The sequence below is a fragment of the Piliocolobus tephrosceles genome, chromosome 4, assembly GCF_002776525.5.
Source record: "Piliocolobus tephrosceles isolate RC106 chromosome 4, ASM277652v3, whole genome shotgun sequence".
Lineage (NCBI taxonomy): Eukaryota > Metazoa > Chordata > Mammalia > Primates > Cercopithecidae > Piliocolobus > Piliocolobus tephrosceles.
This window is the reverse complement of record NC_045437.1, coordinates 135,029,249-135,055,084: the sequence shown is the minus strand read 5'-3', so window position 1 is coordinate 135,055,084 and position 25,836 is coordinate 135,029,249.

The window sequence follows — 25,836 nt, the reverse complement described above, 5'->3', positions numbered from 1 at the left end:
GAGACTGGAGTCCTGGGGCTACTGTACACTGTGACCAAAGAAGGCCCCACCAAGGAGGCGATATCTGAGTTGAGACTGGAGGAGGGAATGGAAGCAGGCCAGTGAAAAATCTGTGGAAGGGTGTTATAGGTACAGGGGAATGTCATTGAATATAAAGGCCCTGAGAAGGAACATGTATGTTGTGTTGGAAGGATAGATAAGGAAGGGCAGATTGCCTGGAGAAGAAGAGTGGGATGAGAAGTGAGACCAAGGAAGAGGCAGGGCTTTCCGTGTGGGGCTGGCAGGTCATGGTTAGAAGCGTAACTTTTATTCCAAGAGACAAGCTAGTAACTTTAGTAATAAGGAGATCAATGGGGACTGACGAGGTAGAAAAAAATAGGCTTTGAGAAGTTTGGACAAATGGAGTAAATCTTAGAAAGGCTCATCAAGTTGTCATGGACAATCAAAATGACCCCCACAGTCAATGCAACACACATTTATTTCATGTGCTCACTAAATATTTTGCTTTTATGCACAAATTACAATAAATTTCTAGTAGAGTTAAACTCTAGGGAAATGGGGTGGGGGGAGATGAATGAAGACAACATCAAAAGGAAAAAGAAAAGATAAAGTAGTTTTCTATTGGATTCTATAAAAAATATGATGTTACTGAAGATATTTTCTTATACTGTAGAGTGCTTTGAAGTCTACAAAATATGTTTTTCATACTTTATATCAATGTAGTTTACCAAAAGCTTGTGAAGTAAGAAAGGGTTGTTTCCATTTTCTGTAGGAGGAACTCCTGCCTTCAACTAAAAACACACACTCATTAATTAGTGAACATGGACTTCATATCTGGTTTTTGACCCTAACTTCAGGGCTATTTTCACTATGCTAAGGGACCACCTCTAGGAAAGAATGGAGGGTTGGAAATCCTCTCAACCAAGGTCTTGACTTTTTAATGTATTTCATTGTTTCCACAGCTTCATACCTATGTGTACCAGTTTGGATTTCCCAGAATACTTTTCCATATAATACATACTTGATCCATGCAATAGCCCCAGAAGTGGATAGTGCCCCTTTTATGCATGAAGAAACCAAGGCTCAGGGCTTATATGAGGGCTCGTGTGGCAAGACTTTTTATTCTGAATCCAGTGTTCTTTCTGATATGTTACACTGCCCCTCAAAGCCTCTTATTGCAGTTTCCTTTCCCTTCATGCTTGTTTTACATAACTCTTTTATACAGTTTAGGTTTCAGGACTTAATATTGGCACATGTGTTTTTAAGCAGATAATTTGCTGGGCAATGGCTGAAACCTTAGATACATCTAAGGAAGTTAATCTCTTATTACATCAATTATATTCTCATTATTGGTACTAGGTAAATTAATATGGTGCATTTGATGGAGCAATAACATGCTTCTTTAGCTGCATTAATTCTATATAACTTTTGATTAGGCATTATATTGTTTAGTTAGTAGAAAATTAAAGCAAAACCAAACTCCTGGAAGCTACTCATAGCAAACTGTATTTTTCATCCTGCATCAGATTCGAAGATGTACCTAATAATGTGACATAAGTCTGCAAAGTCCCCAAGGACACTATCAATTCATTCTACTGCCTCCCCAAATCATAACCAGCCAAGCTCATCCTAGTAACTACAAAACATAATCATTGTCCTCTTCATTTACTCCTTCAATTTGGATCCAACAAAAGTTTCTCTTCCCTCATTTCCCATAAAGCCTAAATTGCTGAAAAAGATATTCATGAATATCTGTCTAAACATTGCAGCTTACTAAGTGATTACATGGGAGGTAGCAGGCTGATAAGAAATTGTACCCACTTTATGGATTAGTACACTGAGTTTCTGGGAAATTAATCCGGCTTGCTCAAGCTGTTCCAAGTCTGAAAAAATTACTAGGGTCTGTGAGGGAGGTCCTCTGTCATCAAAGTTTGGGCTTATTCTAATACTCTATACTGCTAGATTTCTCTTAAGTGAACTGAAAACATCTTGGCCTGAATTTGAAACAAGGCACTCCAGGTTTGGCTTGGCTAAGTCATAATTCTGAATCACGGCTCCTGTGCAGGTAATTCAGAATAGGCAAATGTGATACAGGATGGCAGCAGAAATCAGACAGAACTAGGTAGGGGAAGAAAATGGAATCTGTAGCAAAGCAAGAAAATAATAATGGCAGTCACTCACTATTTTTTGAGCAGTTACATTATGTTAGGTATAATGCTAAACATATATGTGTCTTATCTCATTAGGTCTTTATAATTACTCTATGTGCTTGACATTATAATTAACTCCAATATGTAAATGAGATATTTCAGGCTTAGAGAATTTGAGTAGCTTACCCAAACTTAGATAGCAAGCTGCCAACTCTGATCTGTCTGACACCCAAGCCTGTGTTCTTTATCAATCTATTACACTTTCTGATCAGGCAACAGGAGACAGAGGTCATTTCTTAGGCTCCCTATTCACTGTTCAAGGTTTTTCTTGGTATCCCATCCTCCTTTCCAAGTTCTCAGTGATGCATGGGATGGACAGTGATGTCTTCTTTAACTATCTCTCTGGAGGTCCTTATTCAAAGGCATCAGAAGCAGTCCTGGACCTCAAGATGTGCCAAGACACCACAGGGGGCTTTAGGATTTCCCCCAACCCCCTGCCATAGTTTAACACCACAGCACTTACCCTTTATTGTTGCTCAGGGCAACTGGTCAGCCAGTTAATAAACACATCAACTTACTTTGAATTCTAGAGCGCAAAGGGAAAGAAGATATAAACACCGACAGATTTATTACGGTCTAATTTAATAAAAATGTCAACAAATAAATGCACATTTAGCTGGGAAATAAATATCAACAATGAGGAAAGCTGACAGTGTAGTAGGTTGTAAGAAATTAACATTAAATAGTTTGGGATGACAGTAACTATAAAACAAAATTGTACCTTGGAGACATCTTGAAACAATTTAACAAATGTGTGCTTTGAACGTGAGAGAAGGTGAGTGAATCAAAACCGTTTTGATATAGAACAAGAGCCCACAGAGCTGTGGAGAGCAATCACTTGCATTCTGTACCATACATCTGCAGAATGACATTTAGTGCAAACCAAGAACAATTATCTAAGGATCATTTTCTCAAATTAAATGGGCTCCACACACCAAATGGAACTCTTGTATAAATTCTTACCAAAAATAAATGAATAAGTAATTTTCCCTTGACAAGATCTGCCTGATCCTTTTCTAGCACAGCTAAAGGAGAATGGCTTGCTGAGTTTGGCAGAACTGCATTTATCTCCTAGAACTGCAGCGTACTAGCTGCATGACCTTGGGGCATTACCAAACCTCCCTGAGCCTTCACTGTGGAAAAGAGATAACGTGTACTGCACAAGGTTATTGTGAGGATCCCAAACACCTAGTACAATGCTTGCTAGGATGCAGAAGTGCAATAACTCTTAATCCCTTAAGACATTTACATATCCAACAAGTGTTTATTGAGCACCTACTATGTGCCTGCCTTGTATTAGGCACTTGGGATATATCAATGAATGATTCCTTCTGTGAATCTTTACATGACAGTGTAGGGAAACAGAAGATTAAGGTGATAAATAGGTAAACTATATAGCATGTTAGGTTGTATATCAAAAAAGAGGAGAGCAGAGTGTGAGAAGTGTAAGTAGGATTTTAGAGAGGAAGATGGAGATAGGCATCATTGATAAGATGATGTTTGAATAGAATTGCCAGATTTAGCAAACAAAAGTGCTAGATACTAGTTAAATTTCAATTTTAGATAAATCACAAACAAGTTTTAGTATACGCAGTATGTTCCAAATTGCATGTCCATGTCACTGGCTATCTGAAATTCAAATTTCAATGGGTATCCTTTATTTTTATCTAGTAACCCTACAATTTGAGCCAAGACTAGAAGTTATCTGTGTGTATACCTGCAGGAAGAGAGTTATAGGCAGGGAGAACAGCACATGTAAAAGCCCTAGGGGAAGATTGAGGAGCATCTAGGAGGGTAATAGGGATGGAGCAGAGTGAGCCAGGGAGGGAGTAGAGGACAGAGAGGTGCCCAAGATCCCAAGAGTAGATCGCATGGGGTCTTGTAAGCACTTCTGCTTCTACTCTGAGTGAAATGGGGAGCCATTACAGGGTTTTGCGTAAAGAAGAGACATAATCTAACATATCCTAGCTGCTGGCTGAGAGTTGACTCTAGGAGGGGCAAGTCAGGGACACCAGTAAGGAGTTATTGAAGTCATCCAGGCAACAGGTTATGGTGGCTCAGACCAGACCAGGTGGCAGCCATGGCAGTTAGAAGTGGTTAGATTCTGGGTATTTAGAAGGAAGAGCCAGCAAGATTTCCTGTGAGTTGTGAGAGAATGAAAAGAGTCAAAGATAAGTGCAAAATTTGTGGCTCAAACAATTGTAAAAATTGAGTTGCCGTGATGGGAAGGCTGTGAGTGGAACAGGAATTTGGATGGGGGCTGGGGCAATGAGGAAGACTGGTAGTTCCATTTTGGACATGTATGGTTTGAAAATTCCGATAGGCATCCAAGTAGAGATGTCCAGTAAACATTTGGAATGTGAGTCTGGAGTTCAGGAGAGACATCTGGGATTAAGAAACAAATTCAGGAACATTTTAGCATCTAGATGCCATGAGACTGGATATTACAAGGAAGTGACTGTAGAAAGATAAGAAAAACAAGTTCAAGCCCTAGTTTAAATGTTGATGAGAGGAGGAAGGAACAGCAAATGAGACTGGGGACTGACCAGTGATATAGAAGAAAAACCAAGCCACCATGTCCTGAAGGCCAATGAAGAAAATGCATTAAGGAGGAATGAGTTATCAAATGCGTCAAATGCTAACAATAGGTCAAATAAGGTACCAATTTATATGTCTGATTTCTGATGGACAATGTTTCTGTTTGATCAGTGAAGAGGGGTCAGTGGCAAAAAAGATATTGCCATTGTACCATCTTGAAAAGTCATGTCTCATTAAATATGATTCTCCTGGCACTCCCCCTTTCCTTTCTTTCTTTTCCCCCCTTGAATACTAGGCTATTGGGAAACACTTTGAAATTCCATATTGTGAAAAATTCTAGAAAAGAAAGAAGAAAATAGGGCCATTTACTATTGTCTTTTAGCACAGGCCACAGTGATAAGCTTTTTCTTTTTATTGTGGAAGGACTGTGGGTGAGCTCACCTGAGAGCATGTGAAGCTTCTGCTTCCTCTCATGTGCTGATTGGCTGGGTAGGTGCTTTCATGGTTTCATGGCCAGCCTGTTGTTAATATTGCTGGTTCCCCTCCTAGGCCCTCACTCTCCAGACAGAGACAAGGTCCTGATGAGTTACCTGGTAGTCTATTCAGAAATCTACCAGCGTCCAGGAGACTGAATTCTCTTGCTCTGAGTCTCCTCAATAGCTATTACACAATATATATACGTTTTAAATTTTAGAATAATTTTAGATATACAGAAAAGTTGAAATATAATGCAAGGAGTTTCTGTATATGCCTCACTCAGTTTCCTGTAGTGTTAGAATCTCACCTTGCCATGGTAAATTTGTTAACATCATTATATACCTTTAACTAAACTCAGATCTTTATTCAGATTTTGCCAAATTTCTCCACTAATGTTCTTTTTCTGTCTGGCCCAGGATAAAGTGTAGGATGCCACATTGCATTTAGTAGTAATGTCTCTCCCCAGCCTCCTCTGGTCTATGATGGTTTCTCAATCTTTCCTTGTTTTACTTGACCTTGGCCATTTTGAGGAATATTGGTCAGTTTTATATGTTTGTAATGTTGCCCTCAGTATGTGTTTGTCTGATGGTTTCCTCATGATTAGACTGGGGTAATCATTTAAGGGAAGAATGCCACCGAGATAAAGTGCCCTTCTCATCATATCACATCAGGGGTACAAAATATTAACATAACTCTTTGCTGGTGATGCTAACCTTTATCATTTTGTTATGGTGGTATTTACCAGATTTCTCCACAGCAAAGTTACTGTTTTTCCCCCTTTTCATACTCTTTTGTTTGAATACAAGTCACAAGTTCAGCCTATGTTCAAAGAAGGTGAGAGATTAAGCTTTACTTCCTAAACTTAATAATAATATACACCTATATCATTTGAAATTTTTCTATAATGAACTTTTCCCCCTTCTTATTTACTTCATGTTCATTAACTCAATCCTTTATTTATATCAGTGTAAATCATTATATTTATTTTATACTTGTGTTATAATCCAATACCATGTTACTTATTTTGGGCTCAAATTCCAGCTTTGGACATCAGGAGCTCTATCAGGTTGGATTCTGACTCTCTTTGACATGTCTCCATTCTTTTTCTTTTGTTTTAAAAGTAGAAGTACTTTATGTTTACGAATGAACATTTTTTAAATGAAATACTGGCACCCATGCTGTGTATGAGAGTTTGTTTCCTAAATAAATATGAGTTTTTAATTGAATTCAGCTAGGTGTAGACACAGCCTGAGCTTTAATGCTAGAAAGAGCTACTGAGGGAAGCTTATGGAATCTAATTCTTTGAAGATTTTGCAAAAACAAAAATGTTTCATACTACCAAAAGTTGCACATAGGGTACCAGTGGTGGGGTAAGAGATAATGTTCTGTGATTTCTGAATTTTTTTCTGCTCATTTTATTTGATGTTATTTCCCCGCTTTCAATTGTTACATAATAATTGTACATACTCATGGGACACGTATGATATTTTTTTTTTTTTTGAGACGGAGTCTTGCTGTGTCTCCTGGGCTGGAGTGCAGTGGCCGGATCTCAGCTCACTGCAAGCTCCGCCTCCCGGGTTCACGCCATTCTCCTGCCTCAGCCTCCGGAGTAGCTGGGACTATAGGCGCCCGCCACCTCGCCCGGCTAGTTTTTTGTATTTTTAGTAGAGACGGGGTTTCACCGTGTTAGCCAGGATGGTCTCGATCTCCTGACCGCATGATCCGCCCGTCTCGGCCTCCCAAAGTGCTGGGATTACAGGCTTGAGCCACCGCGCCCGGCCACGTATGATATTTTTGATACATATAAGATATAATGATCAAATCTGAGTATTTAGCCTACCCATCACCTCAAACATTTATCTTGTATTTGTGTTGGAAACATTTCAAATCTTTTCTTCCAGCTATTTGGAAATAAACTCTAATTCATTATTAACTGTAGTAGTCACCCTACTGTGCTATTGAACACCAGAACTTACTACTACTTTCTAACTGGATGCTTGTATCCATTAGCCAACCTCTCTTCACCACCTGCCTCCACTTCCTAGACTCTGGCAGCTACCACTTTAGTACCTACTTCCATGAAATCAATCTTTTATACCCCACATATGAGTGAGACCATGTGACATTTGTCTTTCTGTGCCCAGTCCATCTCACTCAACATATTGACCTCCATCCAGTTCCATCATGCTGCTACAAAAAACAGGACTCCTTTCTTATGGCCAAACAGTATTCCACTGTGCATATACAAGACTCTCTTCACCCGTTCACCCATCCATGGACATCTAGGCTAACTCCATATCCTGGCCACTGTGAAAAGTGATATAATAAACATGGGGGTGCAGGGTGTAGACACTTTTGGTTTTTAGCATGTCTTTAAGACACTGCAGGGTGCTCCAGGCTCATCTTGTGTTTTCCCTGCTCAACCCTGGAATCAGCCATTTCTCCATGGGGCCCTACTCCTTTTTTACTGGAAAATCATAGAAAAAGCAAGCAAGATCTGGGCAGGTGGGTACCCAAAGGCATATTACTGGGTCAAAAATACTCTCCCAGGAGGGCTCATGAACCAGCTGCACCACTTGTGTATTACCCAGGGGTTGCCAGCAGGGGTCACCAAGTGACTGGGTTGGGGGTGTGATTGTATTGACAAATTGTGGGTAAGGACATCACCACAATCTTCTGGTTGGAGCCCACCTTACAAGCAGGCAGAAGATAGTAGTATGGTTTGAGAGGCAACAGTAAGTCTCTTCTTTCCTCCTCATTCCAAAATACCTTCCTTTCCATTCATAAGATTCCTGAAATTCCTGCATAGGCGTTTTAGCCTTTCAGTCTTTTAAAAATAGCTTCCAATTAAAATAAAACCAGACTTTGATTAAAAATTATCTTTGATTCCCATTTAAAATGTAGATAAATCACATACCTCCAGCGGCCACAAATTTAACCAGAGTTGGATCATAGTATTCATCTAGAGTTTAGGCTTTGTCCTACAAGTCATCAGGAAGCCCTGAATATTTTTTGGCATAATCTGCAATGCATTTTTAGGGTGATAATGTTGTGGTGCATATGTGTGTGTGTGTGTGTGTGTGTGTGTAGATGTGGAAATATGTATATGTGTATGTGCCTGACACATAGTGAGAGCTATAGAGTATTTGCTATAATTAATGTCATTTGTAGTAGTGGTAACAGAACATTCTAACCATAGACAGCTCTCTCCAAACTTCCTGCTGTTAATTTGTGACACAGTGTAAGAACATGTGTGTATATATACACACATACTTCCATTGACTTCTCACACCCTATGAGGTTAGTACTATTTTTATTTCATTTTACAGGTAGAAAAATTGAGGCACAGCAAGGAAATGTAACTTGTCCAAGGTCACACAGCTACTAAATGGAAAAGACAAAATTTAAACCCAGGCCGTCTGGCTCCAGGTTTCTGGTTCTTAACTATGCTCTGTGCTACTGATTTGAATGTCTGTTCTCCTCTGCCTTCTTCAAGAGAACTCTCCCAAATCGCCACCTAGCCTCATCCCTGGCTTTCATGTCTGCAGAATTTCATATTTCAAGATCCCCCCCTTACCAAGATTATTTTTTCACAGGCTATCCCCAGCATTGTCTTATCCCCATGAGCCGTTAGGGTCTTTCTCATTTTCTTTATCTTCTCTTTCCCCAGTTATCACTGCCTTAGTGGTAAATGAGCCGATATGATTAAATATCTTTCTTTGAGGGCAGGGGATGGGAGGGGATATTTTGTTTTCAAAATAAGGCTACTAGTATAACCCAAAGGAATACATTCTAATGACAAAACAGGTGTCAATAAAAGACAAGTGATAATAATAATCATCATCAATTCATCTTGGCTTAATGTAAGCACTCAATAAATGCAGCAGCTAGCATTTACTGAGTGACTGCTTTGTGCCTGGTATTGTACTAAGTACTTCATGTAGATACTTTCTTTTGATTCACACAGTAATCCTTGGAGTTTAGCACCATTATTATCTCTCTTTATAGAGAGAAGTTGAGTAGTTTTGCCAAGGTCACATAGCAATGGAGAACATGGAATATGATTGGCAATGGTGAGTCTGTAAGAACCTTCACCCTCGAACTTGACAAAGTACTCACTGTAGTATATCTCAAATGATACCACACCCACAGACTTAATTTCATCTCTAGTTCGGTGCTGTGCAAAAGCTATTGGTAGAGAAGGAACACTTAGAAATTGTATTTCCTATCTATTATGGATCAATAGTTCTATAAAATACATTAACAATGAATTATATGATCACATTCTTGGACGTTATGCCTACGTCAACTTGTTATCCAAGTCTCTCAATGGTTTCTCTTAGTTTTAAACTTATCACAGTAGGTTGGTAACCAGCAGTTCATGGACTGGCATCAGTCTGTGAATCATTCTCTGAATGGCACTAGTCTAACAGTATCCTTTTCACAAATGTGATTCATTAAATGTATGTCTATATATAACTGAATTTTTATGTCTTTGTAAAATTTGTGTTAGACTCTTTGTTCCAACTGTTGGTTATTAAACCCACAGACGTTAGACATTAGGTAGACCTGGTACCAGACAAACCTGAATTTAAATCTAATCCTGCCTGTTCTACCTGCATGACTTTGAGTAGCTTAACCTCTCTTAGCCTGTTTTATTGTCAATAAAATGAGGATAATAATATTTACCCAGATGGATTATTGTGAGAATCCATTGAGACGGGGATGACTGGTACATGGGAGACACTTAATAGATTTTGTTCCCTAGATTCCCCATCCCATTCCACAGACACTAGACTAAAACTAGGTCTTCCTGTGGCCATGACAAGATGCACATTGGGCCAGGCATAGTGGCTCACATCTGTAATCCCAACACTTTGGGAGGCCAAGGTGGGAGAATCACTAGAACCCAGGAGTTCAAGACCAGCCTGGGCAACATAGGGAGAACCTGTCTCTACAAAAAATTTGGAAATTAGCCAGGTGCAGTGGTGCACACCTGTGATCCCAGCTGCTTGGGAGGCTGAGGTGGGAGGATTGCTTGATCCCAGGAGGTTGAGGCTGCAGTGAACTGTGATCATGTCACTGAATTCCAGCCTAGGCAACAAAGTGAGACACTCTCCCTACCCTTCCCACCCCCACAAAAAAAGAAAAAGAAAAAGAAAAAAAAAGTAAAAATAAAAATTTTAAAAGCTGCAAATCTGATATGCATGTTGGGTGGCTGGTAGACCTCCATAAATTATTAACAAACGTCCTAATGACTGACCACTCTCCAACCAATTCTGATTGTGGGGGAAATTTTCCCTTTACACCACCTCCCCTGAAGACGCAGGTATCAGGGATGGGGACAGCCTGTGTACTTGGAAGGAGAGACTCTCTTTGAGCAGCAGTTTCCTGTGTGGCAAAGCAATTTATTAGACTTCAGGGGGTCAGGGCTCCTCTGACCCTGCCCCCTCCCTGGACCTGGCTGCCCCAGGCTTACCCAGGGGAGGACATAGCTCTGAGCTGCCACACAGTGGATGAAGATTGATGTCAAAATATTAATTTAGAGTCAGCACTGCTGATGTAAGCTAAACAGGCATTTCTTTCAGCCTGCAGAGTCAATTGGATTGTAATTCTTCTCAGTTCTCAGCCCAGCAGTGGAAGAGTGTGTCATTCCTGGAGGGGTATGTAGGCAGGTGCCTCTGAGATCTGAAAAGTTAACGCAGACTGTAGGTGGGGGCTGTCTTGTTGGGGGATCGCCAGCTAATTTTCCTGAGATTATAGGATCAGAGAAAGGCAGAGCTGGGCAGGGTTTTAGGGATTAACCTTTCTTTTAAAATTAGAGGAAAAGGGCTAGTTAAGAGGTCAGGCTTTGGAATCAGGAGGACATAGGTCACCTCCTGATTGTGACTCTTATGAGCAGTGTACTTTTAGGCAAGTGACTTTACCTCTTTGAACTTCAGTGTTCTCATCTGTAAAATGGGGATAATAAATATGCCCACATTGTAGATTATGCCTTGTAGACTAGTCTCATACATACACATATCATTTACTCTTTAATTCTTAAGGTTTCAAAGAAAGTCTTTATCACAAGACTGATTTATGCCTTTATTCATCACCTGTCTTGCGTCTGTAGTAGGTGCATGGATTGCAACAGAGAGCAAAAGTTGACATGCTGTCTGTCCCCATGGAGGCTGCAGTTTTGTGGAAGAGACGGAACCTGACTGAGCCATCCCAGGAAGCAACCTAAATACAACAATGATATGTGTGGCAGAGAAACAGTGCCAGGTACTGTGAAAGGGCATCATGGGGGAATCCGATTTGGTTTAGAAGACCAAGGCAGGCTTCCTGAAAAAGCAACAGCTAACCTTAGATCCGATGCACGAGTAGAGGTTTAGGCAAATGGGGGAGAGCAGGGCAGTCTCAGCTGAGGGAAGAGCCTGTGTTGCGTCTCCGTGGTCCCTGCTGAGAGAAGAGCAGTGTGCACAATGCTGGGGGAAGTGGTAGGTGATGAGGCTGGGGAAGTAGCAGAAGCCAGGCCTGGGGGGTGGCCCTGGTCAGGATTGGTTTTGTTCCTCCCAAGAGCAAGTGGGTGACTCAGTTGATTGAAGATCGGTCTGGCAGCAGGGAGGGAGGTAGAGTTTGTGTTCACGAGCCTGTGTTCTCAGGAGTTCTTTTGTCCTAGTCTGACCCAGGCTCTGCCCTCCACTTTTGTTTCCCTTATCAACTGGGTTCACTCTTTCCTCTGTTGTGGCAGCACCGGCCTCCCCCTGGTCTCCAGCCCCGCAGAACCTGACCTGCAATATTCCTTGCTGCCGTTTCAGTTCTCCCTGGCTCCTTCCCCTCCATCCTTCCTTCTATCATCAAAGGCACCTCTCTTTGCTGTGGCTTCATTGGTCCCTGTAGATGTGTTTGTACCTCTCTGCCCTCCTGTCATCTTTCCTCTGACCGGTCGTCAGAGAGATTTCCTGCCACTGGGGGTGAGCGAGTCCTGTGCCGATGAGGACAGGCACCACTCAGTGTGTAATGTTTTAAAATTTTACAAAATCCTTTTGTGCTTGTTCCTCTAATAGCTCCTCATTATCATCCCATAAAATAGTAGGACAAGAATTATTGTCCGCATTTGCTAGATAAGAAAAGTCGGGAGACTCGAGCTTGCTCACACAGCTGGTGTGTTGTGAGCTGGGAGCCCACCCTGGGTCAGGTTCTGTAACTCTAAACCCCTTGATCTTTTTTTTTTTTTTTTTTTTTTAACATGGTATCCTAGGACTTATTATTGTGTTTTTATTTTTAATCAGCTTTATCGATAAGCTGAGCATAAAGTGTATACTCTGATAAGTTTTGACATAAAAATATACCTGTGAAATCATCATCCCCTAAAAGTTCCTTGTGCCTCTTTGAAATTCCTCCTTCCTGCCACCACACCCCACCCACGACTCGCCAGACCACCGCTAATCTGCATTCTGACACCATGGCTACTTTCCATTTTGTAGAACTGTATAAAGATGGAATCATACGCTGTTTTTCTGGCTTCTTTTACTCACCATAATTATTTTGAGATTCATTTGTGTTGTTGTATGTCTCGATAGTTGATTATTGTTGAGTGGTATTCCATTGTGTGGATGTGTGATCATTTGGCTATCCATTCACCTGTTGATAAATATTTGGGTAGTTTCCAGTTTGGGGTAATTACACAGAAAGCTGCTGTGAACATTCATGTATAATATAAGTATTTGAATGATGAATCTTGACTTTCTTTTCTCTTGGATAAAGACCTAGGAGTCACATGGTGGGTGTGCATTTAACTTTTATCTTTTTTTTCTGGAGACAGGGACTTGCTCTTTTGACCAGGCTGGAGTGCAATGGCAGGATCATGACTCACTGTAACCCAAACTCCTGGGTTCAAGCAGTCCACCTGCCTCAGCCTACCAAATAGCTGATACTACAGGTGCATGCAACCACATCCAGCTAATTTTATTTTTGTAGGGACAGGGTCTTGCTGTGTTGCCCAGGCTGGTCTTGCACTTCCTGGTCTCAGACTATCCTCCCCTTTTTGGCCTTCTAAAGCACTGGGATTACAGGTATGAGCTGCTGCACCCAGCCTATATTTAATTTTTTTAACTGAATGGAGTAAGCATGTTTTCTAAACTGTTCTACAAAGTGTTTTTACTACTTAATCCCACCAGCAGGGTATGAGAATACCAGTTCCTCTACATGTTTACCAATGCTTGATATGGTCAGTCTTTTAAATTTTAGACATTCTAAGAGGTATGTAGTAGTATCTCATCGTAGCTTTATTATGCATTTCCCAAATAACTAATGACATAGATTTTAAAGTGTTCCTGCTTGTTTGCATGGTTTACTATATTCCGTTTTAATAATAAACTGCCTCAAGTACACTAATCTGTGTTATTAGATTTGTTTTTTATTATGAATAAAGGGAATGACTTTTTAAATGTAAGTTAAATGTGCGTTGTGACCCCATCATACACATTCATTGAGAGTGGCATTATCACACTATACAACGGTTTTTCCGTATGAATTTGCCTCCTCTCCACTAGACAGTGAACACCTCAAGAGAAAGTCTGTATCTTATTTACCTTGATATGTCCCCCATATCCACATATAGTGCCAGGCTGATAGTAGGAATTTCATAAATGTTTTTTGAATTGAATTTATCTGTTTATCATCAAGAGCTAGCCCTGTGGTAGATGCTCAAAAAAATACTTAACAGGTTGAATGAATGAGTGAATTTTGCATCTGGCACTATGCAACCATGTGATGTTGGATGGCTCTCTTCCTCTTGCAATCCTCAATTTTCCCATCTCTGACACATTTAGGGTCTTTCTAATGCTAATATTTTATAATTCTAAGCGTTTCAGTGTCTCCAGACCTACGCAACCTACGAGAACAAAATAAGGTCATATTTCTTTTAATTCGCATATTATACTGACTCTGAATTATAGTCAGATGAGCAGGGAGTCTGATCCCAAGATTTCTCATCCTAAATTTTCGTAAGATGCTCATTCTGAGAATCGTCCTGCTTTAGATGAGAAAGATGTATTTCACGAGAGAATGTAGAGCTTTGGGGTGACCCCTCTTCACCTTATCCCTCCACAGGGTTTGAAAAAACACTGTATTTTGTATTTTCTCACAATTAAAATGAACAACAATCAAAAAACCTGGCTCTGGATCTTTACAGTAGGGATTTAGAAAAGGCTCTTTCCATTCAGATCCACTGAGGATGCTAGGTCAGGAAGGGTATCAGTGTCCCCTGAACTAGCCCTGTGTCCATTTGTGCATGCCCTAGCCTAGAAACCAGTCTTCCTCATGGTGGGTGACGCTTCTTTGGGTTTCTGGTAATCCTCTGGTAATGGACCTGGTCTCAGCCAGAACCAACCCATCCTCCAGCAGACACTTTCTAATAACTTTAAGCCTTGAAGGGGAGGTGTCCCATTCCCCTTCCTCCAAAAAGTCCCCTGAGTTCTTTTGTAAATTTTTGTGTGCAGATAAATTTCTACGGAAAGGGCATCACCTAATTTAGTCTACACCACCATCTAAGTGCTGGCATGGTACTTTTCAAAATAGCCTCCATGGACTGTGTCAGAATCACCAAGTTCTTGTTAAGATGTTATGGCTTTACCCCAGAACAAAATCTCTGGGAAGAGGGCTCCAGGCTTTTCATTTACTGCATTGGGTGTTCATTATGCATATGAGACATTTGAAAACCATGGCCTTAGATACCCTCCACACCTACCACCATACAAAATTGTAATGCTAATAAGTTACTATAATTTTTCCCCCAACAAAGACCTATGATACTGGATTTTCAACTCTCTGAAGGAATACTCAAGTGGTTCTACAAGAGAGTAGGAAGCACATGCAAAGGGTAGATGGATCTTTTTCCACTCACTCAGCAACAAGTATTCTTTGAGTGCCTGTAGAACCAGCGGTTGACTTCATGGTGCTTAAATTCTATCTGGGGAGAGACAGACAAAAACAAAATCAAAAAACAAAACAAAAAAAAACTACATAGAGAAGAAGCAAGATAGCTACAGAGGGACAGTACAGTGAGAGAAATGAACAGAGAAATGTGGTAAGTAGTTTGGGGTGGAGGAAAGGAGGGCCATGGCGATCCCCTCTCCCAGAAGGGTATGTGTGAGCTGGGGACTAAGACAGATCTGAGAGTGGGGCATTTGGGCTGAGGAAACAGCCAGTGTGATTTCCTCAGGAAGAAAAAATCTCTTAGCTTCCAAAATAGAATAAGACTGCTGTGGTGAATGAACGAGAGAGGAGAAGCAGGCAGATGCTTGGTCATGGTAAGGGATGTGGAAGACTGAAAAAAAGGCATATGGAGGCAGAGAGAGAAGAGAAGAAAGAAGAGTTGAAGGAGAAGAGAGAGAGAAGAGAGAAGGAAGAGGAGGAAGAGAAGAAAGGAGAGGAGGGAGAAAGAGAGGAGGAAGAAGAAAAGGAAGGGAGAGAGGGGAGAAGAAGGGAAACAGAGAAAGAAATAATTGTGACAAAGGAAGGAAGAAGGAAATGAAGAGAGGGAAGAGAAGGAGGGAGAGAAGGAGGGAGAGTTCCTGTCTTTTCAGCAATTATTACATAAATGAGCAAAGCAGGGAGATAAAAAGTGAGGTTCCCATGTGAGCTGCTTTATGGAAATCGGAAGTGCGTTCATTATCATGGAAGGTAATTAAGCCAAGAGAGTGAATGTGGGTTCAAGAGTCAACACAGTTTTTTTATGGAGATGGAGAGAAGGCAAGGCTCTGGTGACAATGCTGGGAGATGAGATTGAAATAAATGTAAAAAGGGTTGGCACATTGACTGTGTGACCTTATACTGTTCCTAAAATTTAATTTTGTCCAAAGACTCATATTAAATATGGAAAGTCTGTTACTGCTTTAGAGTTATCTACTATTCTGAACAATGTCCTTGCAACAATCAGATCATTTTAGCTGTGTTGCTGTGCTAAAAGCAATGTTCATTCCTTAATTTTTTTTTCTCTTGCCTCTGAAATATTGCAGTAACCACCTTTAATCTTTTGAAAAGTCAGAGCCTTTCAATAAGGAAAAAAAATTACTTTTTCTGTTGGAGTGATGAGGTAAATTATATTTTATTGTAACAATTACATAATTACTTTATTGCAGGCAAACCTGTCCTCACTCAGAGGGTTGCATATTAGAGGCTGTAACTATGTCTACTTCCTTTCCCAACTTCTCAGATGAGAAAGTCAGTGGAGCTCTGAGAATGTCAGCATTGATGGTGAATTATAAGGGTGGTCTGTTAGTGAGGGAGACCATATACTCACCCAAGACAGTGGAAACATTTTTCTTTCAGAATTACTTATCATAGGATGATTTGTGCAAAATCATTTAAATGTTGCCTCTAAAATCTCAGGCGCCTGTAGTCCCAGCTACTCGGGAGGCTGAGGCAGGAGAATGGCGTGAACCCGGGAGGCGGAGTTTGCAGTGAGCCGAGATCGCGCCACTGCACTCCAGCCTGGGCGACAGAGCGAGACTCTGTCTCAAAAAAAAAGGAAACCTTTTGGTGTGGAACATTTCAAATGATAGAATCTCAGTTTAATAGGACAGGCTTCCTGAGGGAGGCAAACATTTAAAGTTGAAAAATAAAAACTCAAGTATTTTCAAAGACCAGGTAACCCAAACATGTGACCCAGAGCTCACTGTCCTTCCATATCTCCTTCTTCCCCCAGACACACACTTTTGGTGAATACATAAATACAAAACTTTTGCTTTCCTTTTAACTGTGCTATTACATGAAATAACAGTAGTTTGACAGAGAAAAACTGAGAAACTGACATTGGGCCTAGGTATCTGGAAAATAACAAGTAGTGGTGGGGACTGTGACAGACTGGATGTTGCCTGCTCTGTCTAAAGGGACAATCTCTATTCAGCTCAAACTTCATATTGCCTGGAAGTGATATCAACCCAATATTGCCAGGTCATTTCATTTCTTCAAAGAGAAGCTGGAAATCTGGATTTTTTTTAAAAAATGTGAAATCTTTATTTTGTTTCTGTTGTTAGCAATTCAGTCAAACATTTTCTAAGTTCTCTTAGGCCACGCTGTACCAGCCAAATCAAACATACTTGTGGGACAGTCTAGCCCGCTGGCCTCTGGTTTCACCCTCTGTTCACGGGGAATTGCTGTGTTCCTCTCCTGTTCACAGTGTTCTACTTCTCCACCTCCAAATGCAATCTCAGCTTATTGAAAATTTGGAAGAAAATCAAAGAAATTATATGTTTATGAGCTCAAAGACAAGTTCTTGCTGGATATTAGAATTTCCAAGAAAGGTCGAATTTAGAGTCTTATAAAATGTTGTCTCTATTACTCATTCTTGAATAAGCCTGGTTTTATTCACAGCTGCGGCTCTAACTTAGTTTTGAAAAATACTTCTAGCTCTGAGAAGGGATATTTTATGTGACATGGTAGCAAAACTCGGATATTTTCCTGTTTAGATTTATGGCTATTTCTTGCTCTCGGAAGGGCTGCTGCTGGCTCAGTCAGTGAAATGGTGAATTGTCTCTGACAGCAATGAATTCATTCGATGTACTCTTAAACCTTCCCAATTACTGGCTTTTTCCTAAGCCTCGGAGTACATTAATCATGTAACTGAGGAAAGACTTATTATGACCTTCTTTTGTATCAATCTTGGATATGTCCTACATGTGAAAAAGCTGTCTGCTGGTTTCCAGTATTTTCCATGAGAATTAAGGTAAATCAAGCAAGAAATGGAAATGGAAAGTTAAGAATGTGAAGAAAGGAAATTAGAATCTTTTAAGGATGGAGCAGGGTGTCAACATATTTCTATTTAATTTGAGTGATTTAGTCATTGTGGGAAAGACAGAAAGTAAAGGAGAGAATTTTGCTTGTCATTTCAACCTCCTTGAGGAGGGAGTAGTGGAAGACAGGGACCTGCTTCTTCTCAATTGGTGTATGTGCCCATGTGCTCCCAGTGTGAGCCTCTCATGGACAATATGGGGTTTAAAAATGCATTTGTTTAAAAAATATGACTGGTAAGTTACAAGCCAAGTATATCATTTGATGTTCATCTGAGGAACTCTGGCCGGTTATACTGGCCTTATTAAGAGACAGTGTTTTGGTACCCAATGTGACATCTTCCTGAGATATTTTTCAAGGGTAGACATGACTTTTTACATTTTCCACTTTATACACTGACTTTAGAACTTCTATGTGAGATGTTAGTCTTCAGTGTGTTGGGTCACTCTCAACCACCATTATCATCACCATAACTTCTGCCATCACCCACGGGAGATGGCCCAACTCAGATCTCTTTTTCTAGATTCCAGCCTGCTGTCACTTAGATTGTAGAAGTGACTGAAGAGCCTGCTTTCTTGGGTTGATTCGTTAAAGTGTTTTTTAAAAAGAGGTAATTACACAAGGGATGACTTTTTCCACTGACTTCTCATGTCCCATTTTTTATTCCCTGTTGAACATGAACACCATGCTAAGTGCTGGCCGTGTATGGGAACACATTTCTTGCCTGGTAAGCATGCTGGCTGCATCACAGCATCTCACCTCTTCATCTGCTAAGGACTTGCCACAGATAGAAGTAGCCACCCATTAGGTGCTGGAATAAGAGTCCAAGTGCCTTCTACAGGAAAATAAACTAGATCTTTACCTCTCCCCTCCAGCTTAAAGGTGATTGGCAAAGGGTGGTCAGAGGAGAAAAAGTAAAAAAAGAGGCTATGGAGTTTTTAAGGGGAAATTGGAGGGAGAGTTCAACTATACCTCGTTACTCAAGGGATTAGACAATCATCAAGGGTTAATTGAATACCTACTATCTGCTAAGTTTTGTGTTAAGTGCAGTGAAAGAATATGAAGTAGAAGTTGGCAACAAATCTGACAATATAAGAGAATGAAATATTAAAAGTACATAGTAGAGTAATTATTTGGCTATTTCCTTAGAACTTAAAAAGCACTTTAAAAATATATTATCGTACTTGGTTCACCCAACTACTCCTAGACAATGATCATTATTTAAAATTGAATAGACAAGGAAACCAAGGTGCCAATGAAGCAAAATACTTTGTCCAGCTGGCAGTAACTTAACCTGGTTTTAAACTGGCATGTTTTAACTCTGAACTCAAAATTCCTCCCATGGAAGTTCAGAGGAAGCATCAGTGACTGGTATTAGTTCTCCATGGGTCACTCAGGTGTTTTTCACGTCTTGCAAACAGGGACACTGACTTTCTTTGTTCCAGATCATCTTTCCAAGGATGTTTGTAGTGCAAAGAACTTGAAAGTTAGCAATTGTGTCCCCCTCCAGGGCATAGGTCAGGCTTATTTACTGAGTAGTTATAATAAGGATAATGTGTTTCTCTACAGCCAAAGGTCAGGCCTATTGTAAAAGATCCATGTTCCTGGCTGGGCGCAGTGGCTCACGCCTGCCATCCCAGCACTTTGTGAGGCCGAGGCGGGCGAATCACTTGGGTCAGGAGTGCGAGGTGAGTCTGACCAACATGGTGAAACCCCGTCTCTACTAAAAATACAAAATCAGCTGGGTGTGCTGGCTCATGCCTGTAGTCCCAGCTACTCAGGAGGCTGAGGCAGGAGAATTGCTTGAACCTGGGAGGTGGAGGTTGCAGTGAGCAGAGATCGCACTATTTCACTCCAGCCTGGGCAACAAAAGCGAAACTCCATAAAAAAAAAAAAAAAAAAAAAAAAAAAAATCGTGTTCCTTAAGGATCATGTTTTATGAAATTAAGGGGTATTAAAAGTTATATAATCCAACCCCTTTAAAAAATGTGGCTTTATTGAGGTGTAATTTATTTATGGTAGAATTTAACAATTTTCTATTAATTTGAGGAGTTTCAACAAATCTATATGGTAATGTAACTACCAACCCAATAAATGTAAAAAATATTTTCTTTGCCATCAAAAGTAGTTCTTTCCTCCCCTTTGGAGTTAATCCTCTTGCCCTGGCAACCATAGAGTTCTATCACTTTAGTTTTCTATCATTTTAATTTTGCCTCTTCTAGGATTTTATGTAAATGGAATCATAAAGCATGTTGTCTTCTGCTTCTGATCTGTTTTACTTAGCATAGTGCTTTTCCTCCATTTGGTTGATCCTTTTTATCACTGAGTAGTGTTATACGGAAATATATCTATTTGCTTATCCAACAGTTGAGGGACATTGACATGGTTTCCAATTATTGGCCATTGTGAAGAAAATTGCTGTGAATATATACGTACAAATTTTAGTGTGAGTGCATTTTTTTCATTTCTCTTGGGTAAATTTGGAGTAGGATTGCTGGGTCATGTGGTAAGTGTATGTTTCATTTTATTTTTTTAAAATGGAGTCAGGCACAATGGCTCATGCCTGTAATTCCAGCACATTGAGAGCCTGAAGTGTGAGGATCCCTTGAGCTCAGGAGTTCAAGACCGGCCTGAGAAACACAGTGAGACCTCATCTCTGGAAAAAAAAAAAAAAAAAAAAAAAAAAAAATGCCAGGCATATTCACACACACCTGTAGTCCAAGCTACTTGGGTGGCTGAGGTGGGATGATTGCTGGAGTCCAGGAGGTCAGGGCTGTAGTGAGCCATGATTGCACCACTGCACTCCAGCCTGGGTAACAGTGGAGACTCTGACTCAAATAAAAATAAAAGTAAAAATAAAAACAAAAGGCCAAATAGTCAAACTGGGTTCCAGTTGCTGTACCAATTTTGCATTTCTACTAGCAATAGATTAGTATTCCAGTCGTTCCAAATCCTCACTAACACTTAGTAGGGTCTTTTGAATTGTAATAATTCTAGAGGGTATGTAGTTGTATCTTATTGTGATTTTAATTTGCATTTCCCTAATGAACCAGTGATATTGAGCATGCTTTCATGGGCTTATTTGCCATCCATATATTATCTTTGATGAGGTGTCTGTTCAGATTTTTTGTGGAAACTGGATAATATTTTTTATTTTATTGTTGAGTTGTAAGAACATTATTATGTCTCTTGGAAAGAGGTTCTTTATCAAATGTATGTTTTCTAACTATTTTTTCCTGGTCTATGGCTTATCTTTTCATTTTCATTTTCTTTTTTTTTTTTTTTTTCTGTGACGGAGTCTCGCTCTGTCACCCGCGCTGGAGTGCAGTGGCCGAATCTCAGCTCACTGCAAGCTCCGCCTCCCGGGTTCCCGCCATTCTCCTGCCTCAGGCTCCCGAGTAGCTGGGACTACAGGCGCCCGCCACCTCGCCCGGCTAGTTTTTTTGTATTTTTTAGTAGAGACGGGGTTTCACTGTGTTAGCCAGGATGGTCTCGATCTCCTGACCTCGTGATCCGCCCATCTCGGCCTCCCAAAGTGCTGGGATTACAGGCTTGAGCCACCACGCCCGGCCTTTTCATTTTCTTTACAGTGCCTTTTAAAGTATAAAATTTATAATTTTGATGAGGTCAAATCTGTCAATGTTTTTTTATCTGATGTCTGTGATTTTTGTTATCTTTTTTTCTTAAAAAAGAAAATATATGCGCAACCCAAGGCTGCATATATTTTCTCCTAAGTTTTCTTTTAGAAATGTTATAAGTTTAGCTTTTACCCTTAGGTCTATGATCCATTTCAAGTTAAAAATTTTGCATGTGGCATGAGATAAGATTTAAATTTAGTTATTATGCATATCCAATAATTTCAGCACCATTTGTTTGAAAGTTTATTTCTTTGTCATTGAATTCCTTGGCGATTTTATAGAAAATAAATTGATCTTAAAAGTGTGGGTCTACTTCTCAATTGTCTTTTCTATCTAGCTATATGTCTATATACCAATGCTATGTTGTATAAATTATTATAGCTTTATGGTAAGGTAATACAACTTCTGCAACAAAGAAAAGGCATTTTTCCCAGGTGACACAGTGAGGTAGTATCCAACCCATGGCTAGAATTGACATGTTCATATTCCCAGCCTGGCTGTCTTCTTCTTTACCCTACATTTCTTCATGGTACCATTTATTCCTGGGTTCCTACCCTCTCTCAGTTCCTCTACTGCAGAGGAAAGTGAAAATGTAGTGACATGCAATCTCATACTGTTTGATTTAATATAAAACAGAATGCTTTTTTATCCACTGTCTTCCTCACCACTCTCAATATCCAAGTAAGCTTGATATTCTAGGAAAATGAGCCCCATCTATCCTGCATATACCTCTGAGGCAAGGACCTCAGCTGAATAGAAAGGACTGGTCCAAATCAGAAATGTTCATTGCTCTGTGAGGACATAAGCCAACAGTACCATAAGGTGGGCTGGCCAGTGGACTCTCTGGAGTCACACATAGGGGGTTTTCCCTTGGCTTCCCTCCTTAATCAGAACTTCTCTATATAGGAACAGGTGGCTGGTACAATATGGAAAAAGCAGTCACATGAACCTGCTTCTGTTTTTCTAAACCTCATTTCTGTAGTCAGCAAACATGAAATTCCAGTCATGTGACAAATCAACTGACATGGAATTCCCAACTAGGTGTTCCCTTTCACGCGTCTTCTCCACTGTGGATTCACCACTCCTGTCACTAGCATTCCCAGAGACCGTGGGGCCATTGCAGCATCTGGAATATTTGGTATGTGGATGGCAGGAATCCAGCCCCAGAGAGAGGATCCAAAACCAGCCTTCATGGAAAAGTAGGCTTCAGCTGAGAAATAAGGGCCATTTGAAATAGATATCTTAGCTACTTTTAATCTGATTCCACTGTCGTTGAAGTTAATTTTTAAATTTTAACTTTTATATAGTCTCGCCATCTTTTTTTAAAGAAAACATTGAAATATAGATTGGGAATTTTGTACTCTAATAGAGAGTGCCTGCATGTGTGTACTGTGTGTGTGGACTCACACGGGCATGTGCATTTGGTCTAATGAATGGGGTATCAACAATTTTAACCTTATTTTACTGAAAAGATTTAAAAATTCATAATTAGCAAACCCAAAAGGAGGAAACAAGGGGAGGGTCATATATGATTTAGAAATATATTGTGCATGTTGCAAGCTGAGGAATTTGATCACCCTTTTGTACCTGAGACAACCCTTTTCTCCTTCCCACTCTCCAAATGAAATAAAAAAAGATCAATTTGGTATAGAAGCTTTATGGAATCTCATACATTGACAATCTATTGTATTTAACTGCTGAAGATAGTAAAATCTCAGTTAACTAAAGGACTGTAAGAGGAGCATTCTAGTGATTTCATTTCTCTGATTAATTGAGAGATTAAATAGAATTTCCCTCTTCAGCTTTTGTTGAAAAAACTTCCAAAATATATGAATATGCTTCACTGTCTTCATAATTCTAGCTAACACAATTGTATTTTTTCTCATGACTCAGAATCTGAAGATTTAGGGGTTATTTGGAAAATGCATCTCAATATTTAAGGCTATAACCGTGGTGTTGGAATTATGGGAGTTTTACTGAGGGAGTAATGACGCTCACCCTCAGTTTTCTTACTGTGAAATGAGGGAATAGGTTTTTCAACTGTATTGTGTAGAGCCGTAGCTCCCTATCTATCACATACAGCTTGAGATGTTTTAGAAGTGTGTTTCCAGGGCCGGGTATGGTGGCCCATGCTTGTAATCCCAGCACTTTGGAAAGCCGAGGTGGGCAGATCACCTGAGGTCAGGATTTCGAGACAAGCCTGGCCAACATGGCAAAAACCCATCTCTACTAAAAATACAAAAAATAACCAGGAGTGGTGGCACATGCCTATAATCCCAGCTACTTGTGAGGCTGAGGCACAAGAATTCTTTGCAACCCAGGAGGTTGCAGTGAGCCGAGATCACACCACTGAAATCCAGTCTGGGCAATTGAATGAGACTCCATCTCAAAAAAAAAAAAGAGAAAAGAAAGAAAGAAAAAGTGTTTCCAGGGCCAGGCATGGTGACTCACAGCACTTTGGGAGGCAGAGACTGGCCAATCACTTGAGCCTATGAGTTCAAGAGCAGCCTGGGCAACATAGTGAGAACCTATCTCTAAAAAAAAAAAAAAATTAACCGAGCATGGTGGTGTGTGTCTATATCCCAGCTATTTGGGAGACTGAGGTGGAGGATGGCTTGAACCCAGGAGGTTGAGACAGCAATGAGCCAAGATTGCACCACTGCACTCCAGTCTGGGAGACAGAGTGAGACCCTATCTCAAAAAATATAAAAAATAAATAAAAAATAAAATTGTATCTCCAATCACCACACCAATCCTAGAACTTAGTGATTATTACCCTCCTTTTGTATGTGTGGAAACTAAGGCTAGAGAGACTTTGTCTTGATGGCAGCAGTTGCTAACTAACTCCCAGCTACAGCCGGGAGGCACAGCTGGGGCTACACACTCCGTGAAGCTCCCTGCGTGCCACCCAAATCATGGCTGTAGACCCAGGCCTCTGCTTTATGGAGCAGGCAGGAGTCTATCCTCCTGGCCAGTGGCTACAGCCACCCAAACTGCAGCTGTGGATCCAACCCTCCCTGTCCTCTTGCAGGGGGACAGGAACAGGCAGTATCTGCCCTCCTTGGTGCAGCTGCAACTCCCTGACCCATGGCTGCAGACCTGGGCCTCCCACTTCATGGAGTGGGCAGGCACCAGGGACAAGCAGGAACCCTACCCCTCCTGAGTTGGTGGAACCGGAGCTCCCCAGGTGCAGCTGTGGCCACCCTCTCTGGCATCTCTGCAGTCTGCACCCTCAGGGGCCCGAGAAGACCCCCTCCTCTGTCCCAGCAGGCCTGGGTTATCTGCCTCCAGTGCCTGGCCTCTCTTCTACCCTGGTGCCCACTCAATCTTGGAGCAGGGCTGGGGCCAAGCCCCAGGGCCTTGAATGGCAGCAGGAGGCAGAGTCCTGAATGGAAGAGGGTGGGTCCCCAGTAAGGCCCACCTTCAGGCCAGGGAGGGTTGCTAGTCCTCATGATGCCACTTCTGGGCATGCGCATGGCCACCCATGAGCCAGCTGGCATGCATTTCCTCCACTCTGAGGTCCATAAAAGCCCTAGGCTCAGCCAGAGCAGGGCAGAAGACAGCCAGAGAGATGATGGGACCACCAGCTGCAGAGAGGAGTGACCTCTCTGATGATAGCTGGAGAAGATGGGATGACCACCTGCAGAGAGGAGCTACTCCCTCTGCTGAGAGTTGCAGAGGTGACCTGCTGGCAGAGAGGAGCCACTCTCTCCAGAGCCTCCTCTCTGCTGAGAACTAAACACCTGACAGATGACCTGTCTACAGAGAAGAGCTACTCACTGCTGATCTCTGAGCTGTTGTGACACTTAATAAAGCTTGTCTTCATCTTGTTCACCCTTCACTTGTCTGTGTACCTCATTCTTCCTGGACGCAGGACAAGAACCCAAGCAGAGGCATGAGCAGCCACAGAGGTTTCTGGGAAGAAAATCGACACCCCAAAGATCCTGTAACCGTATCTTGTCCAAGGTCATAGAGTGAGTAGGAAACAAAGCCAGCAGCAAATTCAGAGCTCCTGTTTTTCCCTGTACTCTGCCACTGGGCCCAAAGTTGTCAAATTTCAGTAATTTCTTGCAGTGTTGCTTTCCTTTTCCACTGCCCTCTTATGTCCTATGAGAATCTGACTTAGGCTTGCCTTCTTTGCATGCTGACAGTTTTTCTCACCTAGCAGCTATTATCTCAGGACTCAGTGTCAA